The sequence below is a fragment of the Mus musculus genome, chromosome 16, assembly GCF_000001635.26.
Source record: "Mus musculus strain C57BL/6J chromosome 16, GRCm38.p6 C57BL/6J".
NCBI lineage: Eukaryota > Metazoa > Chordata > Mammalia > Rodentia > Muridae > Mus > Mus musculus.
In genome coordinates this window covers 18,596,424-18,619,623 of record NC_000082.6, presented here as the reverse complement: position 1 = coordinate 18,619,623, position 23,200 = coordinate 18,596,424, and the positions used below count along the sequence as shown (strand labels likewise).

General features: G+C 53.6%; 1 long non-coding RNA gene across 1 annotated transcript, besides 8 other annotated features; it reads right to left on the bottom strand.

Moving 5' to 3' along the window:
• Positions 1-9,878: 9,878 nt before the first annotated feature.
• Positions 9,879-12,962, bottom strand: 4930588K23Rik. The gene is made up of 2 exons (XR_384719.3): positions 12,901-12,962; positions 9,879-11,793 (listed from the first exon to the last, which is right to left on the bottom strand). It is a non-coding gene; the product is annotated as an RIKEN cDNA 4930588K23 gene (long non-coding RNA).
• Positions 13,001-16,004: an enhancer, noted in NCBI's record as "TBEL6". NCBI's record gives its function as "enhancer in somite" and the evidence as "EXISTENCE:transgenic organism evidence [ECO:0001131][PMID:21107579]".
• Positions 13,001-18,558: a biological region, named in NCBI's record as "Tbx1 upstream enhancer region". NCBI's record gives its function as "regulatory_interactions: Tbx1".
• Positions 14,995-15,201: an enhancer, noted in NCBI's record as "5' 207 nt of fragment 1". NCBI's record gives its function as "enhancer in somite" and the evidence as "EXISTENCE:transgenic organism evidence [ECO:0001131][PMID:14975726]".
• Positions 14,995-18,558: an enhancer, noted in NCBI's record as "fragment 1". NCBI's record gives its function as "enhancer in mesenchyme, otic vesicle, endoderm" and the evidence as "EXISTENCE:transgenic organism evidence [ECO:0001131][PMID:14975726]".
• Positions 17,064-18,199: an enhancer, noted in NCBI's record as "TB11". NCBI's record gives its function as "enhancer in head mesenchyme, pharyngeal endoderm" and the evidence as "EXISTENCE:transgenic organism evidence [ECO:0001131][PMID:21107579]".
• Positions 17,874-18,074: an enhancer, noted in NCBI's record as "200 nt enhancer amplicon". NCBI's record gives its function as "enhancer in in head mesenchyme, pharyngeal endoderm" and the evidence as "EXISTENCE:reporter gene assay evidence [ECO:0000049][PMID:12533514]".
• Positions 17,975-18,009: an enhancer, noted in NCBI's record as "Fox site 1". NCBI's record gives its function as "enhancer when multimerized in head mesenchyme, cardiac outflow tract, pharyngeal endoderm" and the evidence as "EXISTENCE:transgenic organism evidence [ECO:0001131][PMID:16444712]".
• Positions 17,975-18,009: a protein binding site, noted in NCBI's record as "Fox site 1". NCBI's record gives its function as "positive regulation of enhancer activity" and the evidence as "EXISTENCE:protein binding evidence [ECO:0000024][PMID:12533514]".

Genomic DNA, 23,200 nt, shown 5'->3' with positions numbered 1-23,200 from the left:
CTGGGTGCCAGGCTTGATGTGAGTCCCACCTGATTGCCTCTACACATACTGGATGCTTTTGTTCCTGACAATCCTGATCCTGATGAAGAACCATGGGTCTGGGCACAGGAAAGCACTAGGCCTCCTCTGACCACCACTGACCAGGTCGGGAGGCTGTAGCTGACACGGCCTTTGTCTTGGCCTTTGTGGGACAAGACAGATGACCCTCCAGTAGGCTGATGCTATCTAGAGGCTGCCAGTCAGACTTGAGGCATAAGCCACCCCCCTCCTTTGTGGGCAGGGGCAGGGCATCCGGCCCATTGTGGGCTGCAGGGAACTGTGAACTTGTCCATCCGGCCTTATCAATGCATCAGGGACAGGGACAGTGGTCCTCTTTGTTCACCCTCCCCAGGGGTGGCCTGTCACCCCAGAAGCCCTGGTTGAGGTACACAGATAACACCTTAAAGTCAGTTGAACACAGTATGGGGAGGGGCATCCCCTCTGCTTTTCAGAGGAGCAAAGCAGGTGTCAAGAAACTCTTCAAGCTCCCACCCCTTTCTGTGGCTATAATGGAGCAGAGCTGAGACAGGCTCCCTGGGTCCCCACGCTGCTCCTCCTTTAGGGGACAGTGCCAGGGCCTAGCAGGAGCTGTAGGAAAGAGCTCAGGCTCAGTTCACACTGCTCACAGGGCCTGAAGGCTCCAGGACCAGTGTCTTGCTGAGGGTCTGGGTTTGGGATTCCTGAAGGACCAGGGGCCACTGTCTTTCCGTCCCTGTCCTAAAGAGGAACGGCTCTGCTACCAAAGAAACACATCTGGCATCACTGTATTCAGACAGAAGGGTGGACTTCTCGCTTGCTGGTTTGTCCAGGAGACCCCTCTTGCCAGACTGGCTAGTGCCAAGACTCCAGCCTGGCCTCAGTGGCTGGCTCTGCTAGTGGTTTGGGAATTTCTCCAATTCTAACTCCTGACCCTAAGCTGACCCTCCACGTGCTTAGCCTGGGGTCTCAGCCTCCAACAAATGTGGGGAAGTGGATGGTCCCAGCTCAGTGCTCCTGAATGCACACTCCTCCTCCTCAACCCAGCCTCCACCATTGTCATCTACTTCAGAGACAACACAGCTGCCCTGGAGTCTCCTCCCCAGCCACCAACTCATCCCCTCTGTGGTCTGGGCCTCCCTCCAGATGAGCGTAAGTCACAGGGCCCCTCTCAGAGGCATATTTAATATAGCTACAAAGACATGGCCTGGGCTGGTTGATTCTGAGTCCTTCTGATAGAGCTCAGAAGTCAGAGGTGACTACACCACACTGCCCACCCATCCCCTGGGCCCCAAGACTTCAGCTTTAAAGGGAAGCCCCAGGACTTAGCTTTTGTGTACCTGCCCTACTCTCTACACCCATCACACCCATGCCCACCACAGCGGGTCTGCCCTTGCTCCTGCGGCTTTCATCCTTATTCAAGACCTCATTCAAACTAAGAGATTTCCTGCCTCAGCTAGGCTAGTACAGGGCACAGAGGTACATTTAGAGAGGTCAAGCCACCTGTGCAGCCTGTACTGCCATCCAGCTAAAGATGGCCAAGGAGTTGAATAGATGGAGTTCCAGTGAGGCTACACAAGATCACCAGGCTTGGCATAGACAGAGTAGTGACCTCACGCAGAGAGCTTCTATCTCATTGTGAAATAGATACGTGCTGCTGCGGGAAATGGGGACTTTGGCCCTCTTGTTTTAAACTGCCGGTTGTTTAGCCCTGCTTTCCCCTCAATCACCATGACCTCCGACTGGCACCAGAGGGCGCTAGCGATCCGTAAAAGACTCAGAGCTCGGCGTGCAGTAGGCAACGAGGGACGCCCCAGCAGTCCCTAGAGAAAGAGAGCAGGGACCATTCAGACTGCCCAGACTGCAGAGAGAGGTTGGCAGGTCATTCCCTCCGGGGATGGAGAGGAGGGCACTGCGAGGTCGCTGACAGACGCGAAGAAGATGAGTGCAGTCCCTCTTCTTCCTATCCTTTTGGCACACTGACAACCGGTCAACCGCAAAGATAAGGACCTCTTCCGCCTGGCGGGAAAGACGTGGGCCAATCCAGGTGCGCTCCCCACCCCATGTTTGCTCCGTAAACATTCACTGACCCCCGCTGTGTGCATTGTGAGGGGGTGGGGCTAACGACAACCAGCGCTGGACTCTCACCATTTCTGTGAGGGGAAAGCCCAAAGACTCAGAAAAGGAGGCTCCAGCATCTCTAGGCTTCCCTGGTGACCAGGGAAGCAATGGGGTTCTCCATGAGTCTTCTCTAGCCTGGAGAAGCCTTGAAACTGGGCTGACCTGCTTGAGGCCATCACAAAGAGGACGCCCAGGGAAAGGTGGGGAGTCGGGGGGGGGGCAGACTAGCCACTTAGGAGGGGGAGGCCCGCACCCGCTACCCAGACAGAGCAACAACATTGGGGTGGGTGGCCCATAGCTCACTGCAGCGTCTGCGCCAACCCCCAGCGTTTCCGATGGAAGACAGGCGGCAAGTGATAAATCACCAGCTCCCACTCCCACCCACCCAGGGCTAACTGGTGGGCAAGAAGGGCAGCGAGGGCTGTGTGTCACAGAGACAAGGCCTGTGACAGAGACAGGAGACAGGCTAGAGCCAGAGGCTTTCTGACACCAGCCAGTTCCTTGCTGGGGTGTCTGAGTTCCCCTGGTACCCTTTCCATAAAGCCCATCTGGAAACCAGCTGAGAACCATCCACACTGACCCCAACTTGAGGTGTGTGCAGTGCCTCCTGCAGCAAACTTCAGCTCCTCTGAGAGGGCCATAAATCAGCAGGGGGCACTTGGAGTAGTGTCCCCAGTAGAGTGAGGGTCTTTGGGGGTCACTGATCCTAGTGACTAGGCCTGGCCTTGGCTGTGTCTCTCCCTTCTTAAACAGCTCTTGTGGGACCTCCCAGCCCCCAACCCTTTCTGGACAGTATTGTCTGGCCTGGAGCCCTCCATACCGTGTACTCTCTATAATGGCTGCACATGCTTTCTGACTTCTTTTCTCAAAGACAAGAAAAAGTTACAAGGCCTAATGTGCTCTCCTTAGGAGAACCCCTGGGGGCCGGTCTGCCCCTGGTCCCACAAGAACTGTGAGGATCATCAGGTACTCCCCAGTGAAGCTGTCTCTAGGGTTCTGCTGGGTCCAAGAAAATGCTGTCCGTGCCTCCTTCCATTCTGTCTTCCTGTCAACCTACTCTACCCAGAGTGCCTAAGGCTGGCTGGAGAAAGAGTGCTGAGAGATGAGCCAAGGTGCCCCCAGGTGTGAGACACTCAAGCGCGCGTGCACGCACACGCACACGCACACGCACACGACAGGGGTGAAGTCAGTTGCAGTAGGAGAAGCCTGATGAGAGTCGAAGGCCAGGCTATGAGCCCTCCCTGCAGGGCATATTCCTAGTTCCACTGCCCATTTCCCCAACCCACACAGAGCTCTCCTCAGGACCCAAGTGTGGGGTTAAGGTCACTTGTGCACTAAAAACAAAACAGATTTCTCCTGTAACTGGTCTGTGAAATGGGGCTGGGGGTACCCAAGGGGCTCCTCCTGAAAATATCCTAGGAACCCTTAAGACTGTGCCTGAGCCGGGCGGTGGTGGCGCACGCCTTTAATCCCAGCACTTGGGAGGCAGAGACAGGCGGATTTCTGAGTTTGAGGCCAGCCTGGTCTACAAAGTGAGTCCCAGGACAGCCAAGACTATACAGAGAAACCCTGTCTCGAAAAACCAAAAAAAAAAAAAAAAGACTGTGCCTGAGAGACACTGTATGGCCTGGGGCTTGACCCTCAAAGCAAACCCTCAGGTCCATCACTAGACACATCTCGGAAGAGGGGCAGTGGAGGTTGAGGTTTGAAGTTAGAGCTGGGGCTTGGGTTTTTGTTGTTGTTGGCTTTTTTTTTTTTTTTTTTTGGCCTTAAACTCAGTGAAGATCCGTGCTCCATCCCTCATCCCAGCTCCTGCTTTTGACTTTTGCTGGGGTAGCTCTCAGCGCAGTCATCCCGGGGGCTCACCTAGCTGTGTGTGTCTAAGCATACCAAATGCATCATGAGCTCTGGACCCGGCTGACCCATGTATGGCAGAAGGGTGCAAAGGATTCTTCCACAGATGCCAACCTGTCCCCTCTCCACTCAGGGTGTGGCTTTGTCTCCTCCTGTATCACACAGACCCGGGGCTCCCTGAGGTTACTGAGGCCCCCACGTGGGTAACAGAACGCTTGAAGGGCTAAAAGCTGAGCATGCTAGCTTGCCCAGAGGACTCCCAGGATCAGAGAAATAACTCCCCACAGCAGCTGATTTGTATGGGTAAACCTCAGAAGCCATTCCCTGAAGGAAAACCACGTGGGAGCTGAGGAAATTTGGTGAGATAGAGGCAGGACCCCCAAGCAGCTCTGGCCAGTAGAGCTGTCCAAGGCACCGGTGTCCCAGTGAAGGGCTTGGAGCTTCTATTTTGAGAAGGTGCCTGCAGGCAGGCCAAAGGCAAACTCTGCCTGGTGTTGGAATCTACTGTGATGCGTTGGGGTTTGATGGCTGGAGTTTGCTTTGCTCTGTGCTTTGTTTATTTAAAGATGCTCTAGAAGAATTCCTGCCAGTCTTCACAGAAGACTGTGAAGAGGCTTCTGTCTGAGCAGGACTGGGGCGGAGCACTGACGGCACCTGTCTCAGCTCGCCTGCTGTTGACTGTATTGAGCCTTACACTCACTGAGGGTTCCTGCACATGTAGACTGTCACCTTCCTTCAGGGGTACAGGTTGGGGGTCTGGGGGAGGAAAGCCCAGGCCAGCTCCCTGTGGTGGGCTGGGAGAACACAGGAAACCATGGATTTCACCTGTGGAAGATGTGAGGCAAGACCTTTGAGATAGCCTTGAGTTCTCTGATTAAGGGTCCCTATTTTGTGGGCCTCTGCTCTGTGGAGCCCTGGTTAGGGACCCCTAGTTTCTGTGTCTAGTCTCAGAAATTCCTACTGAGCAAACCAATCTTCAGCAGGTACCTGTTTCAGAGTTTCCAGTCTGGGAGTCAAAAGCCCTTGTCTCCTTATTTGCGGGGGGGGGGGGGTGCCAGGATTATTCTGTACCTACTCCTGGACATTAGCCAACACTTCCACCAGAATGACTCCAAAAGATCCCACTCCCAAGCCTCTTGGGGCAAAATCAGGAAAACTGGCCAAAGTATGAGAAACATGAGCCCCTGGTTCCTACGGGAGTGCAGACCAATGCTTATGAAGAGAAAGAGCCTTGGGCTACTCATCCACGTCTCAGGATCACTCCCTGAATCCATCCCCAGTCCTCCCGGGGTCCTCCCAGAGGGTCCTTGAAGTCCTCCTCAAGTCCTCAGAACTGGGCATCTGTACTTGGCTCAGTACAGCAGATGACAAGGACAGAGACATCCGTTGGTGACAGCAAAACTACAAGCCAGGAGTATTCCATGACTTGGCATGAAGTGATCCTGGAAGCTACCCACAAAGAGGCCAAGCCGAATGACAGCTCTGATCTCTTGTTATTGTCTACTCAGTGACCAACTGACAAGGCTGGCTTGCCTGCCTCCCTCACCTCCAGTGCTAGTCAGGCCCCAAGGAAGATCCCCAAACAGCAGGTCTGAGGTATCACCTACCCTTGTCTTGCCTGTCATGGTCTTGACACCCGTGTTCTTTTATCTCTGCTTTGTCTCCCGTGCAGTATCTCCTCTCATCTCCTACCACCCTCCTTGAGGCCTGTCTTGGTTGGTAGGGATCCTAAACACACACATGTGCACACACAGGCTTTAGAGAATCGCCTTCCCTGTTTTAGCTTTTCTGGGAAAGTTCACATCTCCGAGGGTGGGTCAAAGCCATGCAGTTAGCCAAACATGTTCTGGATGACGAGCCTCTATGTCCCCAAACATGCTTGGCTGAGCTACTATTTTAAAATGTGTAAGCACAACACTCACTACGTGTCAGGATGTGGGTGAATGCATTCGGACCCCCACACCATGGTGAGTGTGTGTCCCTGCACACACACCCATCTCCACTACATCCAGCAGGCCCTACCTTGCCACAGTGCCCTCCTCAGGCAGCAGCTTGCCCCCATCCAGCACACCATGTGTATGTATACTCTTGTTTTCTCTGCCTTGTGGGCCAGGGGTGTGATCGTAAATCCTACAGTTGATGACACATTTATCCCTTCAGCGGCTGGTGGTGTGAATTTATGGCTGAACCTCCAGGCTGGGACACCTCCAGGGCAGACACACCTCCAGGCCATACTATTGGGCTTTCTTGGGTGTTATTAAGAGTGGGCCTAGAGGCCCTGGAACTCACACAAGGTCAGGTCTAGCTCAGAAACAGAAATCTTGGGGTGTTCAAAGTCAATGAGAGGCCAGGTCAGCTCTGCCTGGGGATAGCTAAAGGCTGAAGCAGCCCACCACGTAGGAGCCTTGTCTGCTGCAGATACACTCTTCCCATCTCTCCTCAGTCTTTCACGAAGGAAATAGGGAGCAGTGTCAGCACATGTGACAGACTGTGTTCCCTGGGCTTTGAGTCTGCCCACTGCCCACTGCAGGGCCTGCTGGAAACAGGGACATTTGGGTGAGAACTGGGGATAGGGTCAGGGTCAGTGACAGCAGCTGAGATTGCACAGAGAGGAGAGGTGCTGGTATAGATAGCACAGAGAGGGCCTTTTGCATGTCTGCTCTGCCGTGGCAATATGGATAGACTGAGGCCTAGCAGCAGCAGGTTCAAGGTGGCGCAGACATGGGGTGTAGCGCCTGCAGACTGGGATTCCTGCTCTTCAGAACTTAACGTGAAGTTCGTGAGTTTGGACACCCTCTTTGTCTTGCCAGATCTGGGGTAGGGTGGCTGCTTGGTTTAAGGAGGAGACAGGGAGATGATGGAACTAGCCAGGCCCTGAGGGGCCACAGCTGGGGGGCAGGAGCCTGGCTGCTTCCCCTCTGACTGTCTGTCTGCCTGTGTGTCCATCCATCTGTGAGTAGGGTTGGGTCTCTAAGGGATCCTTTGTCAGCTCTCAGGCTCCCCATCTCTGGTCCTAGCTCAACCCTCCCACCCCCCCTGCACCGCCTGCTGTCAGGATGAGCGATGGCCAGGGCCCCTCCCCAGGCCCTCGGCCCCAGGCCTGGTTCCCGCTCATTAGCTGCTGACACTGTTTGCTTTCCTGGGGACGCCCACCCCGTCACAGGCCATTTCTCCTGGTACCCCTTGCCCCAGGGGCCTGCCCAGGGATTTAGGGTGCTGAACTGCACAGGATGTCAGCACAGGGCAGGACTGGCCCTCTGAGGTGACAGACAGATGGAAAGAGAGCATTATCATTGCCTATGGGCATGAGAAGAGGTGTTAAGGGCGGCCCACTGCCACATAACCAGGCCCAGCAGAGAGGTAGCTCAGGGTCCTGTTGGTGTGGTGGGACACACAGCGTGTCTGTGGGAGGGCCACAGGGGGACAAGAGAGGGGTGTCTAGAGACAGGTGATAGTTTCCATCTCCACTGCCTCTAATTCTGTCTCTGGGTCTCTCCCCCATGAGATGATCACTGGGCCACCAGCCTCCTGAGGAGGCACCCCCACCTCCCACCTAGGGTCCCTCTGTCCTTCCCTCTAAGTACAGAGCACAGCTTGGGGATGCAGGTCCCAGGACTGGGCACTCCTCCCTTGGGCTCCCGGCCCAGAGTGGCCACAGCTGGGCGGCATCAGGGCCCGAAGGCCAGTGGCAGCCGGTCCTTCACTAAAAAATGTGTTTGTGATTTTGGCGGCGGGGCAGATAACGGTGACGAATGGCCCGCCTGCCCCACGGGGCCCCTGGCCCATCTGGTTTGACTTTGGTCTGTCGGCGAGTACCCTTGGGCCCCCACTCATCCCCTCAAGCAGTGCCCATGAGCGAGGCTGGGGACTGGTGTGGGCATACGCAGATAGCCCCAATATCCTTCATGCCCTCTCTGTCCTCCCATCATGTCTGTCCCCTCATTATGGGCCCCCCTCAGAAGTGCCCACCTACTGACACTAGGCATTGGCTCAGATTTACAGAATGATGAGATGGCACAGGCCTAGCAGAGGCCAAGGGCTTGTCTGCTGTGCTAAGTGCTCACCCAGACCAAGGGAAGCTGGGTAGGACAGAGGATCAAATAGACCTGAACAGAGGGAGGTAAGCAGCCAGACTGGATCTGGCCCCACACAACTCTCATGTGCTCATTGTCAGCGGGAATTTCTGACAGGGCTCCAGACCTCCCTTAGTCCATGGCCTCCAGGTCATTTATTTCCAGGCTTCAGGAAAAGCTTCCTGGTCAGGCCTGTGCTCAGCCAGGGTCAATGGGGTTGACTGAGAAGCACACTCCCTTTATATATAACTTCTCCCTTCCTCTACTCTTTGGGGTCTTCATGGTGACTAGACAAGTCTGGGGAGGCCATCTCTGTATCACCATGCCTCACAGACCCTGAAGCCTGACCAGAATGCTTCCTCCCAGGCTAGTCACTGCATCCCAAGGAGTAGGAAGACACAAGGGTAGCCCCTGTGGGTGTGGCCAGGGGTCTTCCAGGGTTGAACTGGCGCATTCAGTCCTCAGAAGGCCCTCTTGAGTGCTGCTTGCCCAGGACACAGAGGAGAGCTTGACCAGCCTTTGTCAGGGCTCTATGGGTCGTCTCAACTGCTCCTCCTCTGGCTGGAGGCAGCTGTGGGGGGAGGAGCAGGGAGAGGCGGTGTCCTGTTGGACTCCCGTCCCCCTCAGCAGGTTAATCCCCCTGCCTCTGTGTCACATTGTTGAGAATTAACTTTGTTGAAATAAAAATTGGTCTTGGTATTAACTCGGCCTCCAGGATTTTCTCTGGGATCCAGCAGGCTGTAGAGAGTCAGAAGCCCATTCCCAGAGCTGGCGGCAGCTCAAGTTGCAGGGGCACCAATGACCTCCTAATCCTCTGCAAGGCTCTGACCCGCCCCAAGATACTGAGCCTGGTTCCTTGGGACTGAGAAAGCTGCTTCAGCCTCTGCTTCCTCAGGCCCTAGCCAAGAAAGTCCAGTATGGCTGTAGTATAGTTCTCCAGGGCCAGTCTCTGGTCCCTACCCTATCCTCACCCCTTCGCCATGCCTCTGAGTCACTGGGCAGCCACAATGGGCAGGCACGGGATACCTATCGCCTCTATCCCTCCAGGTTTGGCCATCTCTACAACCTCTCTGCCTCAGTTTCCCTACCTGTGAAACTTGTCTGAACTAGGGAGGTATCGAGAAAGCCTGAGTAGATAGAGCTCCTAGCCCGGTCCTAGGCAGCAGTTAAAGATGTCCAGCCAATGACACAGAGATGATAGCTGAGAGAAAACCCCCCCAGACCTGAGGAAGGCAGCCAGCCCAGCATGCTGCCGCCGCTGGGATCTTCTGAGGGATGGAACACCCTTGGTGTCTTCATGCAATCTGCTGCCTATGAAGGTTAAGATCCCCAGTTGTCAGACAGTCGGGTTAGGACAGGATCATGCCATCTAAAGCTCCCAGAGTAGCTCCTAGTGAGACCTGTCCGTGCTTCTGAGCTATCAAATTCAGACACAGATGTCCCTCAGAATCCAGCATCCATGTCATTTTGGATCCCAGCTACCCCATGATGCCTAGCCACAAGGATGCTCATCCCTGGCTCGTCTCTGCATACCTGAAACCAGGTCCTGCTCACTTCTAACAGTTGACAGTGTCATTTCTCTATAGAGAGTTGTTTGTGGGATAATGAGAACAGACAAACCCCTGTGTTTAGCACAGGTAATAGTTTACTATCTCCTTTTGGGGTGCTGGGGCTCGAACCTGTGGCTCAGTGTTTGTCCTCTATCACTAATTATACCCCCAGCATTTGTTTTTCTACACAGAGCCTCAGTACATGTCCAGGCAGGCCAATGCTGATGCTGGGATTACAGTCCTGTAACATCATGTTTTACCTTTTAAAATATTTTTATTCTGTGGTTGGTGGAACCCACCAGTTGGAACCAGGACTGGCTGTTTGAATACATGCATGAATCTATAGGTAGCTGCTTCCAGAATGAACTGTTGGAGGTCTTGTATACCTTGAATGATATATTCTCTCTCCCTTCCCCTCTCCCTCCCGCTCCTTTTCCCTCAGTCCCTCCCTCTTGCTATTTCTGGGGGAGCTGTTGAGTCCCCTAGGGGACCTCTGTTCTTTATAGCTTACCCTGGTGACAACAAGCCTAAGAAACCCTGCCAACCTAAGACTCTGCATCCTGGGAGCCAGAGGAAGGCAACACCCTGACTGGTGGTCTTCTGGAAGCCTGGTCGGACCACATCCCAAGCAGTGTGTTTGGGGACAGATACAGCCTGGGAATGGCTTGGGCTGGGGGCCTGGGAATGAAAGTGGTAGGCCTGGGGGGGTGGGCAGGAGTGGACCCAGCTGTTGCAGCCTGGCTCCAATTCCCGCTCTGCATGGAAGAGAGTCCCTAGGGCCAAGGCTGGTGGTCTGTCTGAGAGGGAGTGGGGATGTGTGGGGGCTGTGCCTTCCTCCTGGCAGTGGTCCCTGGGGCATCAGGAGTAGGAGGAAGTTGCTTTCATGCTAAGGGACAGAACAAGCTGTTGGGGAGACTCTCTTACCCGCCCCCCAGATTGTGTGCAGAAGGTCTCCCTGCTTTTAATACCTGAATCTCTAATAGCTCTCAATTGCATCCTCAGGTGGCACCCGTGCCAAGCTCCTATATGTTCTAAGAAGTGGATCGAACATCCCTCTGTCCCTGTCTGTACCCACAGAGTCTCCCTTCTAGTCCAAGAACCAGGTACCAGCTTGTACCACCCAGATCTTTGAGCCAATGAGCCTCCCCACCTGAGCCATCTGGAAACTCCTACTCACCCTTCAAGACCCTGTGCAATTATACCTATTGCTTGAAAGCCACTGGGAGTACTAAGCTCCATATTAACCTGGTGTCATTTCTTCCTAGTTTCTCTGGTCTGAAAGAAGGCTGCACACAGGCTTAGGGTACACAGCACTTCATCTAAATCGTCTTTAGCTGAAGATGTTATTGGGTCCTGTAGAATCAAGCTTTGGCTATGAAGCTTGGTACGGAAGCTGTCAGGGCCCGGCCTCCACCAGGGCACACATTGTGAAGAGGACAGAGGGGCATCCGAGAAGCTGAGATGGACGAGTGAGTAGGAGGCTCCCTCCAGCAGGAGAATGGGAGCCCAGTCGGAGCCCTGTTGGCTTACCCACAACATTTGCCTGGCTTCAGTGGAGGCCAATGGGGCGGAGCCAATGGGGCGGAGCCAGAGGGAATCTTACTCTCAAAATCCCTCCTGCCTGCTGCCAGCCCCCAGGGAAGTCCCGCCATTCGGGAACCTGATATTTTAAGACTTAAAGCAAATGTTTCTGGGGCCCCCGGAGCTGCACCAAGGCGCCCATTCAGCCTCATGGGGGCAGGGCCAGCACAGAAGAGCAGACCCCCACCTGCTGCTCTGTTCCCTGGGTGGTAGTTTCTGACAGCAGGGAGTTACGGACACTCCCTGCAAGACACTCCTTGAGCACAGGGGAAGGAGACCTGTGGGGCTTGCAACCTGACGGTCCCTCTCCCAGGTCTCCACGCTCAGGTAAGACCATCAGAAGTCTTGAATCCATTCCAGACCAGGACCAAATAAACAAGCAGCTGCCCTACCTAGGCACCATCTGGGTGAGCACGTCCATGTCCAGGGTCTGGTTTTGAGCCGAGGAACTTAAGCCGAGCCTTTCCATCCAGTAAAGAAAGAGATCTGAGATCCACTGGTGATGTCTATTGGGGTTACAGACATGAAAGTGGTGATCTGTGTGCTGCTTCCTGATCCATAGTGACAGAAACACGGGGCAGGATTCTTCCTGTCATGGCCTGGGTAAGAGAGGGCCATGAAGCTTTGTCTTGGCTCCAAACTTCTGTCCCCTCCCTCCCCTGACCCCAGTTCACCTTCCCTCCAGTCAGCCTTGAAAGGTTAGAACATAACATACTGGAGGAGGGCAGTGCATGGCAAGGCAGCTGGAGTTGTGCTGGGGCAGTCAAAACCTAAGAGTCTAACTTTGTTTGTTTGTTTGTTTGTTTGTTTGTTTGTTTGTTTGTTTGTTTGAGAAAGGGTCTCACTATGTAGGCCAGGCTGACCTGGAACTCACAGATCTCCTCCTGCTTCTGCCTCTGGAACTCTGGGATTAAAAAGCGTGCGCCACCATGGCCAGAAAGGACCTAATCTTAAAGTATGTTCCAGGACTGGTCCAGCCATGAATGCAAGGGCACACCAAGAGAGGAAGGCTACTCTGGGGGTTCTTTTAGGGTGGACTGTACTAGCAGGTTCAGCTATCCCAGACCACAGTCCTCAGATCTAGTTTTCTTTTCTTTTCTTTTTTTTTTTTTTTTAGACAGGGTTTCTCTGTGTAGCCCTGGCTGTCCTGGAACTCGGCTGTCCTGGAATTCACTTTGTAGACCAGGCTGGCCTTGAACTCAGAAATCCACCTGACTCTGCCTCCCGAGTGCTGGGATTAAAGACGTATGCCACCACGCCCGGCAGATCTGGTTTTCTTGATCGGCAGAGCTTGCTCACAATCTTACCCTTAAGTCATGAGCCTGTCACAGCTCTTCTTGGGCAATTTTCACTATCTTATAGATGGAGAAACTAAGGCCCAGAAAGAAAGGGCAGTCTTTCTGGGACCACAAGCCAATCTAGCTGTATTCTCACCTTAACTCTCTGCTCTGACCCATTACCTGCAGACAGGACAGGGCTCTGGATGGCTGAGGTAGAGCAGAGCACACCCTGGAGAGAATCCTAGCATTGGTACCTGCCTGTGGGGCTCCTGGTCAGTCTGAAAACTTCCTCACAAGCCTGGCAGAAATCACCACTGACCTGGGGCTATCACTTGCCAGCTCTACTGCCCTCCTTTTACCATTTTCACAACCTGCCAAGCTTGACCATGGCTACACTGTCATCCTATGTCAAGGGGATTCCCTCACCTCTGTGTTCCTTAGACAGGACAGGCCTGCCACCATCATTGCCTTGCTGTGAGGTTGCATACTGTGCAGGGCCTCTGGGCCTCGGGGTTCCCAGTTCTGAAATTGGTGGAAGGGTCACTGGCAGGAAGGTGGGAGCAGCACTCACATCAGCCTCTGCTGCCCTGTTCCCTTCCCTGGGGACAGATGCTGTTCATAGTCTCTGGTCCAGCCAATTACACAGGGCCTTGAATTTTTCACAGGCCAGAACTTCGTGGTGGTGTCTGCAGTCATACCTCTGACAATCTGGAGCCAGGAAAATGCCCACAGGAGCTTACTCCTCCAGAGCCCCAGGTGTCTCATAGCCAGAGTGTCTCCAGCAGCCAGAGCTGCCCCTGACACCTCCTTCCTCCACATCTTTCATTCTTTGGGCCTTGGTTTCTCCACATATATTTAGTAAAGGGCAGGATGCTGTTGGAAGTAAGAGAGGTACTTAGGAAGTTGTAGTTGGGGTGGGAAGAAAACACAGAGTATAGGACTTGGGGGTCCAGGAGGAGAAAGTGGGACCCTCTTGGTCCCCTTCAGAGGAACACAGAGGCCAAGAACTCCACAGACACCAAGCAGAGGAGACTGAATTAATTAGGACTCCTAAGGTCAGAGGGTTCCCAGACCCGGGGCCCTTCCAGAGACCCTGCATCCAGGGCACCACTGGGAAACAGATAGCTCAGAGTGGTAGGTGAGGGTAGCAGGCAAGCGCAGCACCTGGCCCCGCCCTTCCCCATCCACACCCTGTCAGAGCCCCTTCCCTTGTGTCTAGGCCCCTGGCCCCACTTGTACACCCAGACTCCAAACTGGAAAGACGGGCCGAAGAACAAACAAGCTCATACCACAGCCCCTACCCAGGCCTGTATGGGCAGGGCCAGGAGCTGGGGTTCCTCCTTTTGGGGTCCCAGGAGCCTAGTGAGAGGGACTGACTACCTGTCAGTCCCTGTCTAGCTGTGCCAAGCCCCCTGCTCACTCTTCTTCAGGATAGCTCCCTGGAAAGCAGGCACGGCTGGGCTATCGCTCCCCAGTTCATCTCTTAGGAGGGATCTGCTCATCACAGGGCTGTTCAAGAGATGTCAGAAGGTTGCTGAAGCTAGACAAACAGGACCAACTCTTCAAGATTCTTCTCAGACCACAGTCCCTGTGGCTCCTTCCTAAGGCTCAATTTTGGCATTCAGTCACGTGGTGAGTATAGGGCTAGGTACATTATAGAGACTGGACAAACACCCGTTACTAAATAAAGAAACCCTTCAGAGCAGTCTAGGGCACACTGAGTGACTCTTGCCTCAGCCTGCTCTTGCCATCTGCATCTGCTCCTGAAGAGGCAGTTGAGACCTCTAGACCCTGCTGTGCTTCAGGCTGCCTCCGTCTCTGCCCCTGTGGCTGTCATCACTGAGCCAGGGTCTTGGCACACTTAGAAATCAGGAAGGTTCTGTTTTTTTTTCCAGATCCGAGGGGTGATTTTCAGTGTATTTGATGGTCTGAGCTACAGACAAGAGGAGAGAAGGCCCGTGCTGGGGAGACGTGGAGCTGAAGACATGGATGGGCATGTGCTGGACTTGGGAGGCAAGCCCTGACAAGACCCAGAGTCCAGGATGCTGTCTGAGAGTGGACATGGGTGGGCCGAGCTGCATGCACTGCTTTAGAGCCCTGCTCCTACTCCAGTGACCCAGAGCTCAGAAGACCTTACCTCCAGGCTGGAGGCTGTAACACAAGTCCACTTACACTGGCCAAGCAGTGGAGGTGGCCAAGGGACTCAAGGTGTCTAGGAGATCCAGGGGCTGTGGGGGGTTGCCATGGAAGAGAATAAGGATAAAATCACTGGGTAGCAGGGGTCTTGAGGGTACAGGGGTCAGAAAGCTCCAGAGTCAAGGACAGAGGAACAATGGGAAGTACCAGAGATAGGACTTCAAATATGCTCAGTGGTGGCACTTGACTGGTTGGCCAGGTCTGTCCCCATGAGACCAGAATGTGGCCAGCCACAGTGGCCAGGTCAGGCCAGATTGGTGTGCTGGGTGTCCATCCTTCCTGAGAACCTGTCAGCAGCCTAGACATGGGGCATGGGTGAGCAGGCGAGACGGGCACCAGGCAGTCCTGTGAGGACACAAGGCTCCACCCTCAGTCTTGCCACCGGACACTCACATGACCTGTGACTGGCTGCCTGCCCGCCCACCCACCCTGCTGCCAATCACAATGACTATCCTCCCACCACACCTGCTCATGGCTGACAGAGGTCTCTATTCCCGGCCAGCCGCCTGCTCGGGTTATATTTAGGCCACAGGGGTGGTGCTGAGCTCCTGACCCCCTCTTGGGGCCCAGAGCAGGGGCAGCTGGACTGGGCTGCCTGCCCAAGCCTGGCCTTGTGGCTCAGGAAGAGGGCTGAGGCCTGGTTACTGCCTGCACGGCTGGTCCCCAGTGCCTCATACTCTGTTCCTTAGCTGGTGGACAGAGAGAGGCCTGGGCTCTGGCTGTAGGACATGTGAGAAAGTTCGGCTGGAGCAGGGACTAAGCTCTAATTCACTCATGGAGCCTGGGCATGAGGGCTGTGGAAAATTCAGGGGGCCCAGCAAGGCTGGGGAGCTTGGAGGGCCAGGCCAGGGTATGAGAGGACACCCAGGGGCTGGGCAGACAGCAAAACTGTTCTCTCCTGGAGCTCCCTGCACCTTTTCAGGGGGACCCTGAACTCCAGGCCCTTCTCCAGGCTGTCTCATAGGATGCTGCTAGGCAGGAAGTGATCCTGGAAAGCCACATCGCTTCTGCTGGTGCGCACGGACAGTCCTTGATATTTGGTCCTTAGATCTGACTCTATTCTGCCAGCCTGAGCCAGACCCCAGGTTTCCTGCCCCCATGCCAGCATGGAGGAGCAGTGCATCTTATCACCACATAGGCCTCTGAAGACTCACACAGAGGGCTTCTGTGAGACCTCTTCATCTTGCTATACAGCCCAGGCAGATGGGATATGATTGGGTTCCTGTGCTGGGTTCCTAGCTATCTGCTGTACTCCTGCACACATGCCCAGCTCTGGAATCATCTCTCACTGCTCTGTAGAGGAGCAGAACTGATCAAATGAATATATGTTTATGCATCTATAGTTTAATAAATCAATTTACGTTTATTAAATCAGATTACTTCAAAATAGTAACAACAGCTGTTCCACACCTGAGAGGCTAGGTGCCCCAGCAGAGGGAGCAGTGGCTGTCACACACTGGAGAGGGTGACAACCTGGTAGTCCACCCTTGGTTCAGGAGACCAGGCACCTCAGCAGCCCTAGTCTGAGGTTGCTAACCTGGAAACTTCCAGAAGAGCTGCTGGTCCTTAGTCCCAGAAACACCAGTTCTACCATCAGGAGAGGAAACCCCAGCAGCAGCAGCAACAGGGCAAATCTACTCTGTGGAGATTGAGACACTGAGTAGAAGGTGGGGAAGCTTCACAATCAGAAAGCACCACCCACACTGGGGAGGCCGGTCTTCACACATCAATCAAAGCCATCGGAACAGTTAGTTCTTCAGGTGGGGCTTCCTACTCAAATGATTTTTTTTTTTTTTTTTTTTGGGACAGGGTTTCTCTGTGTAGACCTAGCTGGCCTGTAACTCCCAGAGATCTGCCTGCCTCTGCCTCTGCCTCTGCCTCTGCCTCTGCCTCTGCCTCTGCCTCTGCCTCTGCCTCTGCCTCTGCCTCTGCCTCTGCCTCTGCCTCTGCCTCTGCCTCTGCCTCTGCCATACTTGGATTAAAGGCCTGAGTGACCACACCCTGCTCAAATAATTCTAATCTGTGTCAAGTTGTCATTAAAGCCATCTGTCTCCTAGGGAGCCCTGGTGCGCTCTGCTCTCCTGAGTCTGGCCACCTACGAGGGCACCAGCTATACAGACTATTCTCTCTGCGCTTTGAACTCACAGGTCTGGTCGGGGACCACCATCCTGCTCTACTGTCCGTTCTAGCTTAGGGGGTAGCTGCTCAAAGCTCAGTCCTCCCCCTCTCCCCAGCTTCCTGCCCTGTTGACCCAGGATCTGAATGAATGTCTGGGTCCCAGCCTTAACTCTCCACAGGAAACACATCACTGGGGGACTGTGGGACCACAGACCATGCAGGAGGCATTGAGGGCAGGGCCAAGGGCTCTTGCCGGAAGTGGCCGCCCTACCCTCTGAGGTTCAGGAAGTAGGGGTCTCAGAAGCTTCCTCTGGGCCAGACTGCCTCGGTGGAGCTGGGCAGTGGGGGGTCAGAGGCCTGGTTGCAGCTGCCCCTTCCTCTCTAGCCAGTCACCAGCTGGGTGGCCTGGATGTATGGGCTGGGAAGTGGGGATGGGGGTGGGTCCCTTGGGCTCCTACAGGTGACCAGCCGTCAGAAGACTCTGAGCCCAGCATGATCAGAAGATGGGGGAAGGGCTGCCTGAGACAGGGGCTCTGGAGCACGTGTGCCCACCTCAGCCCGGGCCTGTGTGCTTCCTGCCAGATTGTCAGTCTCAGTTCACCCAGCTTTACAGCAAGGTCTCCATTGCTGCGCCGAGGGCAGAGGGGCTGATGTGGAACTAGAAACTTTGTAGGCAGCTAGGTCAGGAGACATGTCAGCCCAGGCCCTGCTCTTGTTGTGCCCACAACCCCTCCCCAGGGTTCCCTCCCCAGGGCTGAGCTCCACTTTTCCCTCCCTGGTGCCAAGCTCACCCCATAATCCCAGCACTAAGAAGCCTGCTTGGGTTCTATTAGGGCTGAACAGTGTGTGTGCTCACACGTGTAGCTGTGAGTGCAGGCAAAGGCTTGTGGGCCAAGAGTGCCCTGGGGCAGCAGTGGGAGCTAGGCCTTGAAGGACCATACTCTAACTTGTCCCTCACTTGCAGAAGGGGCCTTGAATAGAACTCTTAGATCCCACTGGAGATGGAGACTCCAGGGAGCCCCCTGGTTATCCACCCTGGAAGAGTCTCAGAATGGGCGGAGCCGGTACCTCAGCTCACGCTTGCTCCTGTGTGTCTGAGCTGGCCTGGCCTGGCCCACACATGACGAGTGGCTGTCCATCAGCACAGCCAGCCGCTTTGGCCATCCATCAGCAGCCAGCAGTCACAGGAGGAGCAGCCTGTTTGTTTTGCCAGATCTGTGCCTCTCCCTGGGGCGGGGCCAAAGGAAATGCCATTTTCTGCCTGGGTTGCAGGGTGGACAGCAGGAGGGGGGCAGGCAGATAGCAAGAGGAGTGGGAGCGCCCAGGCAAGGCCAGGCTGGGACATGGAAGGGCCCCTGACTAATCCAAGGTCCATGTAGATGCCCACAGTCTCACCCTGTTCTGTCCCTTCTAGAAGTAGAATGAGTGACAGTGAGGTCTCCTGTTTCCCATGGTGGCTGTCTTCGACCAGGTCACTCACCCCTGTTCCTGGCCACTGGGTAGGGCAGACTCAGGTGTCAGCTGCCACCAGTTGGGGGGGGGGGGTTGTCTCTATATCTGAAATCCAAGATGCTTGATCCTAGCTGTCTACACTGGCATGGGAGCTACTCTCGGGATGGGGACTGAGACAAAGACTAAATGTTTTGGAGAGGTGGGGCCTACCAGGAGATTTAGAAGAGCCTGGGCACTAACTTGGACGCATCCAGCCTTAAAGTCTGAGCGAAGGATACGTGAGGCCACATTAAAAGAGGTAACATAGGCAGTGAAGGAGATGGTATCTGGTACCCAGGAACAATGAAGGAGGTGGTATCTGGTACCCTGGAACAATGTCTGCAGCATCCACACTTGCTAATTCATCCAGCGTATGAGGTGTATGGAGCAAGTGTTATTTAGTGTGCTGAGGTTCAATGATTATTTCAGTTTCTTTTAAAGAGTTGTTTAATTTTCTTTTATGTGTATGACTCTTTGCCTGTGTGTGTGTGTGTGTGTGTGTGTGTGCGCGCGCGCGCGCGAGCGTGTGTGTGTGTGTGTGTGTGTGTGTAGTGGTGCCATTTGGTGCTGGAAACCCAATTCTGATCCTTGCAAGAACAGCAAGTTCTCTTAACTGCAGAGCAGCTCTCTAGCCCTGTTTGTTCTTGAAATGGTTGTTGAACCATAGGCTGGGGGGTGGTGTGTGTGTGTGTGCGTGCGCGTGTACAACATACACTGACATCTGTGGGGAGTTGAGGGTGGTTTGTTGTTGTTGTTGTTGTTGTTTAAGATGGGATCTTACTGGGTCACCTGGTCTGATGTTGAGCTTCTGGGCTCAAGTAACTTTCAGCCCAGGCCCCTGGGAAGCCTGGGCTACAGCCTCCCATTTGTGTCCAACCTGGGATGTTCTATCATCCTTCCTTCCTTCCTTCCTTCCTTCCTTCCTTCCTTCCTTCCTTCCTTCCTTTCTTTTTTTCCATTGCAATGTTGAAAATCGCCTTTAGTTCCCTCCATGTGATCATACTACACACTGTCAGTCCTGGGCTACCAAGGACAGTCTATGTTCAGTAAAGATGAGACCCAGAGTCTACAGCATCTTGGCAGGCATTGATGAGTCTCTGCTCCTGGGGCAGATGCTGAAACCGGAACCAGAGTTGGACCAGTGTCCTCTAGCTGGTTCTGTTGCTAGGATGCAAATCCAGGAAGGGCTGGAGTCAGGATGATGCCTGTTCCCTTAGCCCCTATGACTCTGTGTCCTACTGCCCACAGGGAAGGAGGGCTTTCAGGGAGCATACCTCTTCATTGCAAATCTTTCAGAACACTCTTCTCCTGGACATGGACTGCTTTGATTGACATGAAAGGAGCCTTATGATAGCTCTGCAGGTGTCTACCCTGTTTCATCTTGCCAAACTAAGAACTATTGTCAAAAGTATAGGCAGCAAATGTAGACAGGGGGGATGTCACCAAACTAAAGGCTTCTGTTCACATAAGGAGCCCAGAGCAGAACACAGGGTACCTGCACTTCTCCATGGAGGGGGCAGAGCCCAAAGGGCTCAACAGCAAAACCAAACTGCCACCCAAACCCTCCACTAGCCCTTTAAAATCCCCTTGGAAGGCTAAAGAGAGGGGTGGGAATGTGGCTCAGTGTGTAGCGCATCTCCCTAGCATGCATGAAGCCCCAGGTACCATTTCAAGGACTGCAGTGGAACCAGGCTCAGCTGGCACAGCTAAAGGCCACCACATGGGAGATGGGAACAAGGGGAATCAGAAGATCCAGGTCATCATCCTTAGCTACATAGCAAGTTCTACACCAGCCTGATACACAAGAGGTCCTGTGTCAAACAAGCAAACATGCTGACTAGATACTTCTCAAGTAAGACAAACATGTGGCCAGTATCTCTAGCACTCAAAAAAAAAAAAAAAAAAGGATATGGAGAAAGGAGTCCCTTATATATTCCTGACCAGAGTGAAAAGTAGTCTAGTTGGCGTTAATGGTATATACTTTTAGTCCCAACTCTCAGGAGGCAGAGTCAGGCAGATCACTGAGTTCAAGGCCAGCCTGGTCTGCAGAATGAGTTCCAGAACAGCCAGGGCTACACAGAAAAACACTGTCTGGGGGTGAAAAAAAAAAGTCTATCCATTAGGGGAAACAGTCTGAAGTTTCCTTAAAAATAAAGAATTAAATTAAATTAATTTAATTCAGCAGTCTACAACTAAGGAAATGAAAGAGGTGCTGTCTGCATGCTCATATTTATGACAGCGCTGTCCATGATGGACCAAATATGGCAACAACCTGAGTATCCACAAACGATGAATGTAAAAAGAAAATGCAGTCCGGCGGGTGTGGTGGCGCACGCCTTTAATCCCAGCACTTGGGAGGCAGAGGCAGGCGGATTTCTGAGTTTGAGGCCGGCCTGGTCTACAGAGTGAGTTCCAGGACAGCCAGGCTATACAGAAAAATCCTGTCTCAAAAAACAAAACAAAACAAAAGAAAAGGAAAAAAAAAGAAAGAAAAGAAAATGCAGTGGTATACAACTCAACCATTAAAAACATTGAGATCTGGGGTGCCCTTGGTGGTGTTGGCCAACACTTCGGATATGGAGACAAAATAGTCATAGCTCGTGGTCATTGCCAGCTACACGGGCAGCTCAAGGACAGCATGCAGTACTTGAGACCCTGCCTCATAACACACTGGGCTGGCTGGACAGATAGCTTAATCTGTTAAGTCTTGTCTGTGCAAACAAGAAGAGCTGAGTCCATTCGCAACACTCAAAATTTTAAAAAGTGGGTGCTGGAGAAATGGAGACAGCAGAATTTTTGGAGCTCAGTGACCAGCCAACCTATCCTAACTGGCAAGCACCAGCTCCTTTGAGAGGCCCTATGTCAAACAATGAGGTGGATGGCCCTTGAGGGACATGCCTGAGGCTGACCTCTGGCACTGACATTCACACACACACACACACACACACACACACACACACACACATGCACACATGGATATGCACCTGTGAACACATGCACACATAACACACACATACACACAAAACAAACAAGAGAGAAACACAATCTCCACTTGCCAGAGTAGAATGATAGGAAATGCCATATCATGGGACAAGCCAGCACAGGTTCTACATGTTCTCACTCACAGACAGTCTAAACCATTATCTTCTAGGGCAGAATGCAGGTTGTCAGGACTCGGGGGAGCTGACGGGGAGCTGGAGAGATGCTGATCAGGACATGTGGTTACAGTCAGACAGGAGAGGGTGAAGAACCCTGCACGGTAGCAAAGTGCTTTGGGGTAACTATAGCTCATAAATCATATTCTTGAAGATGCCAAAAGAGCAGATATTTAAGTGTCCTAGAAGCATCATATAGCTCTTCAAGGTCATGCCTTTGCTGTCTGCATCTGACAATTTCCACAGTGTGCACGTGCACACACACCTCAGTGAGCTGTATTGCATATGAAAAACTCGTGCAATCTTACCCTTGGATTTAAAAAACAGTAAATAAGTTTGAACACTCTAAAAGTAAAATAAATAAATAAGTAAGTAAAAAAATAATAATAAACTCCAGCTGCTCAGAGCAAATGTCCCAAAAGCACACAGTTGCAAAAGAGCCTGTGAGGTGAATGTGACAGTCATCCAAGTGGCCGCGCAGAGGTCCAGTGGGAGCAACACGAGCTACACTGAGACCTCTCTCCTGTACTGGGTGACTCCCCTGCATCGACAGGCCACATGGCCCCAGCTCTACTGCATAAGAATTACCTTAACTGGCCTCAGGGACCACTCACCAAGAAATCCAGTTCTTTTTGCACACTCCTCAGATGTGAGTCAGGTCCCTAGCCTTGGTATCTTAGCCACCTTGAGCTAGCCTGAACGGAAGAGTGAAACACTACTGGCAAATGCTGTGTGACCTGAGAGTCCCACGGAGCAGATCATGAGAACAGAGCCCTAGGCCCCTCAGCCGCAGGGGTACAATCCCAAGACCTGCTCATCTGACCTCGGTAACAGGTCAGAGAACCCAGAGGGGGCATAGTGCCAGGGGCTTAGTCCACATGGGACTCAGGACCAAAGCAAACACAGAAAGTCCACATGATGTCACCCAGGAGCTCCTGCCCAGCCTGCTCCCCACAGGCCTATCAAGGAGTGCTACCTCAGTTTCTCCAGGTACCCCTTGACCTCCGTGGCAAGTGGGCACCGTGGTTGCTCCCAAAAGCCTCGGGGCCCCACTTGTTTCCAGTGAAGCATGAGACAGCCTGGCGCCCGCCCGCCCACACACTGTGGGGTGGCTTCTGGTCACAGGGTCCTGGCAGTCACCATGGAGGGAGGGGCTGGACCGTCTTCAGGGCACCAGTAAAGGCTCCTGTCCATCTGTCTGTCTTCCTGGGACAGCTGGTATAAACTACACAGAGAAGGACAGGGCCTCCACGCTTCCTGTGACTTACCATCTAGCCAGCCCTATCCACCTCCTTTCAGCCTCAGTTTCCCATCTCTCAGAGGCTCCCCCTGGGAAAAAGACAATCGACTAAGTAGGACAGACCCTCCCCTCAATCCTAATCCCAGTGTTGAGCTGGCTGGGGGAGCTTGAGGGGTCCATGCATGGCCAGAGGCTCCTCTCCCTCTGTATGTCAACCTCACACCACCTCAGAGCTTCAACAGTTTAATGGGGACCCACGTGGGATAGTGGCTTCTACCAAAGCAGAATGGACCCGGTCCCTAGCCTACCTTGAAGACCCCTGTACACAGTTGCATGACAGGTCCTCCCAGCTGAGAAAATCATTTTAACAAAATGTGTGATGAAGAAGGCAGAACCAGCTTAGCCCGGGGATGATCCAGGGTACTAGTACTGGCGAGGGAGAAGGCAAGGGAGAAGGCGCTGCAGCAGGGCTCTGGCCTGGGGCCCCTGGGCTGTCAGGCCAGTTCCCTGTCCCACAGCTGTCTCA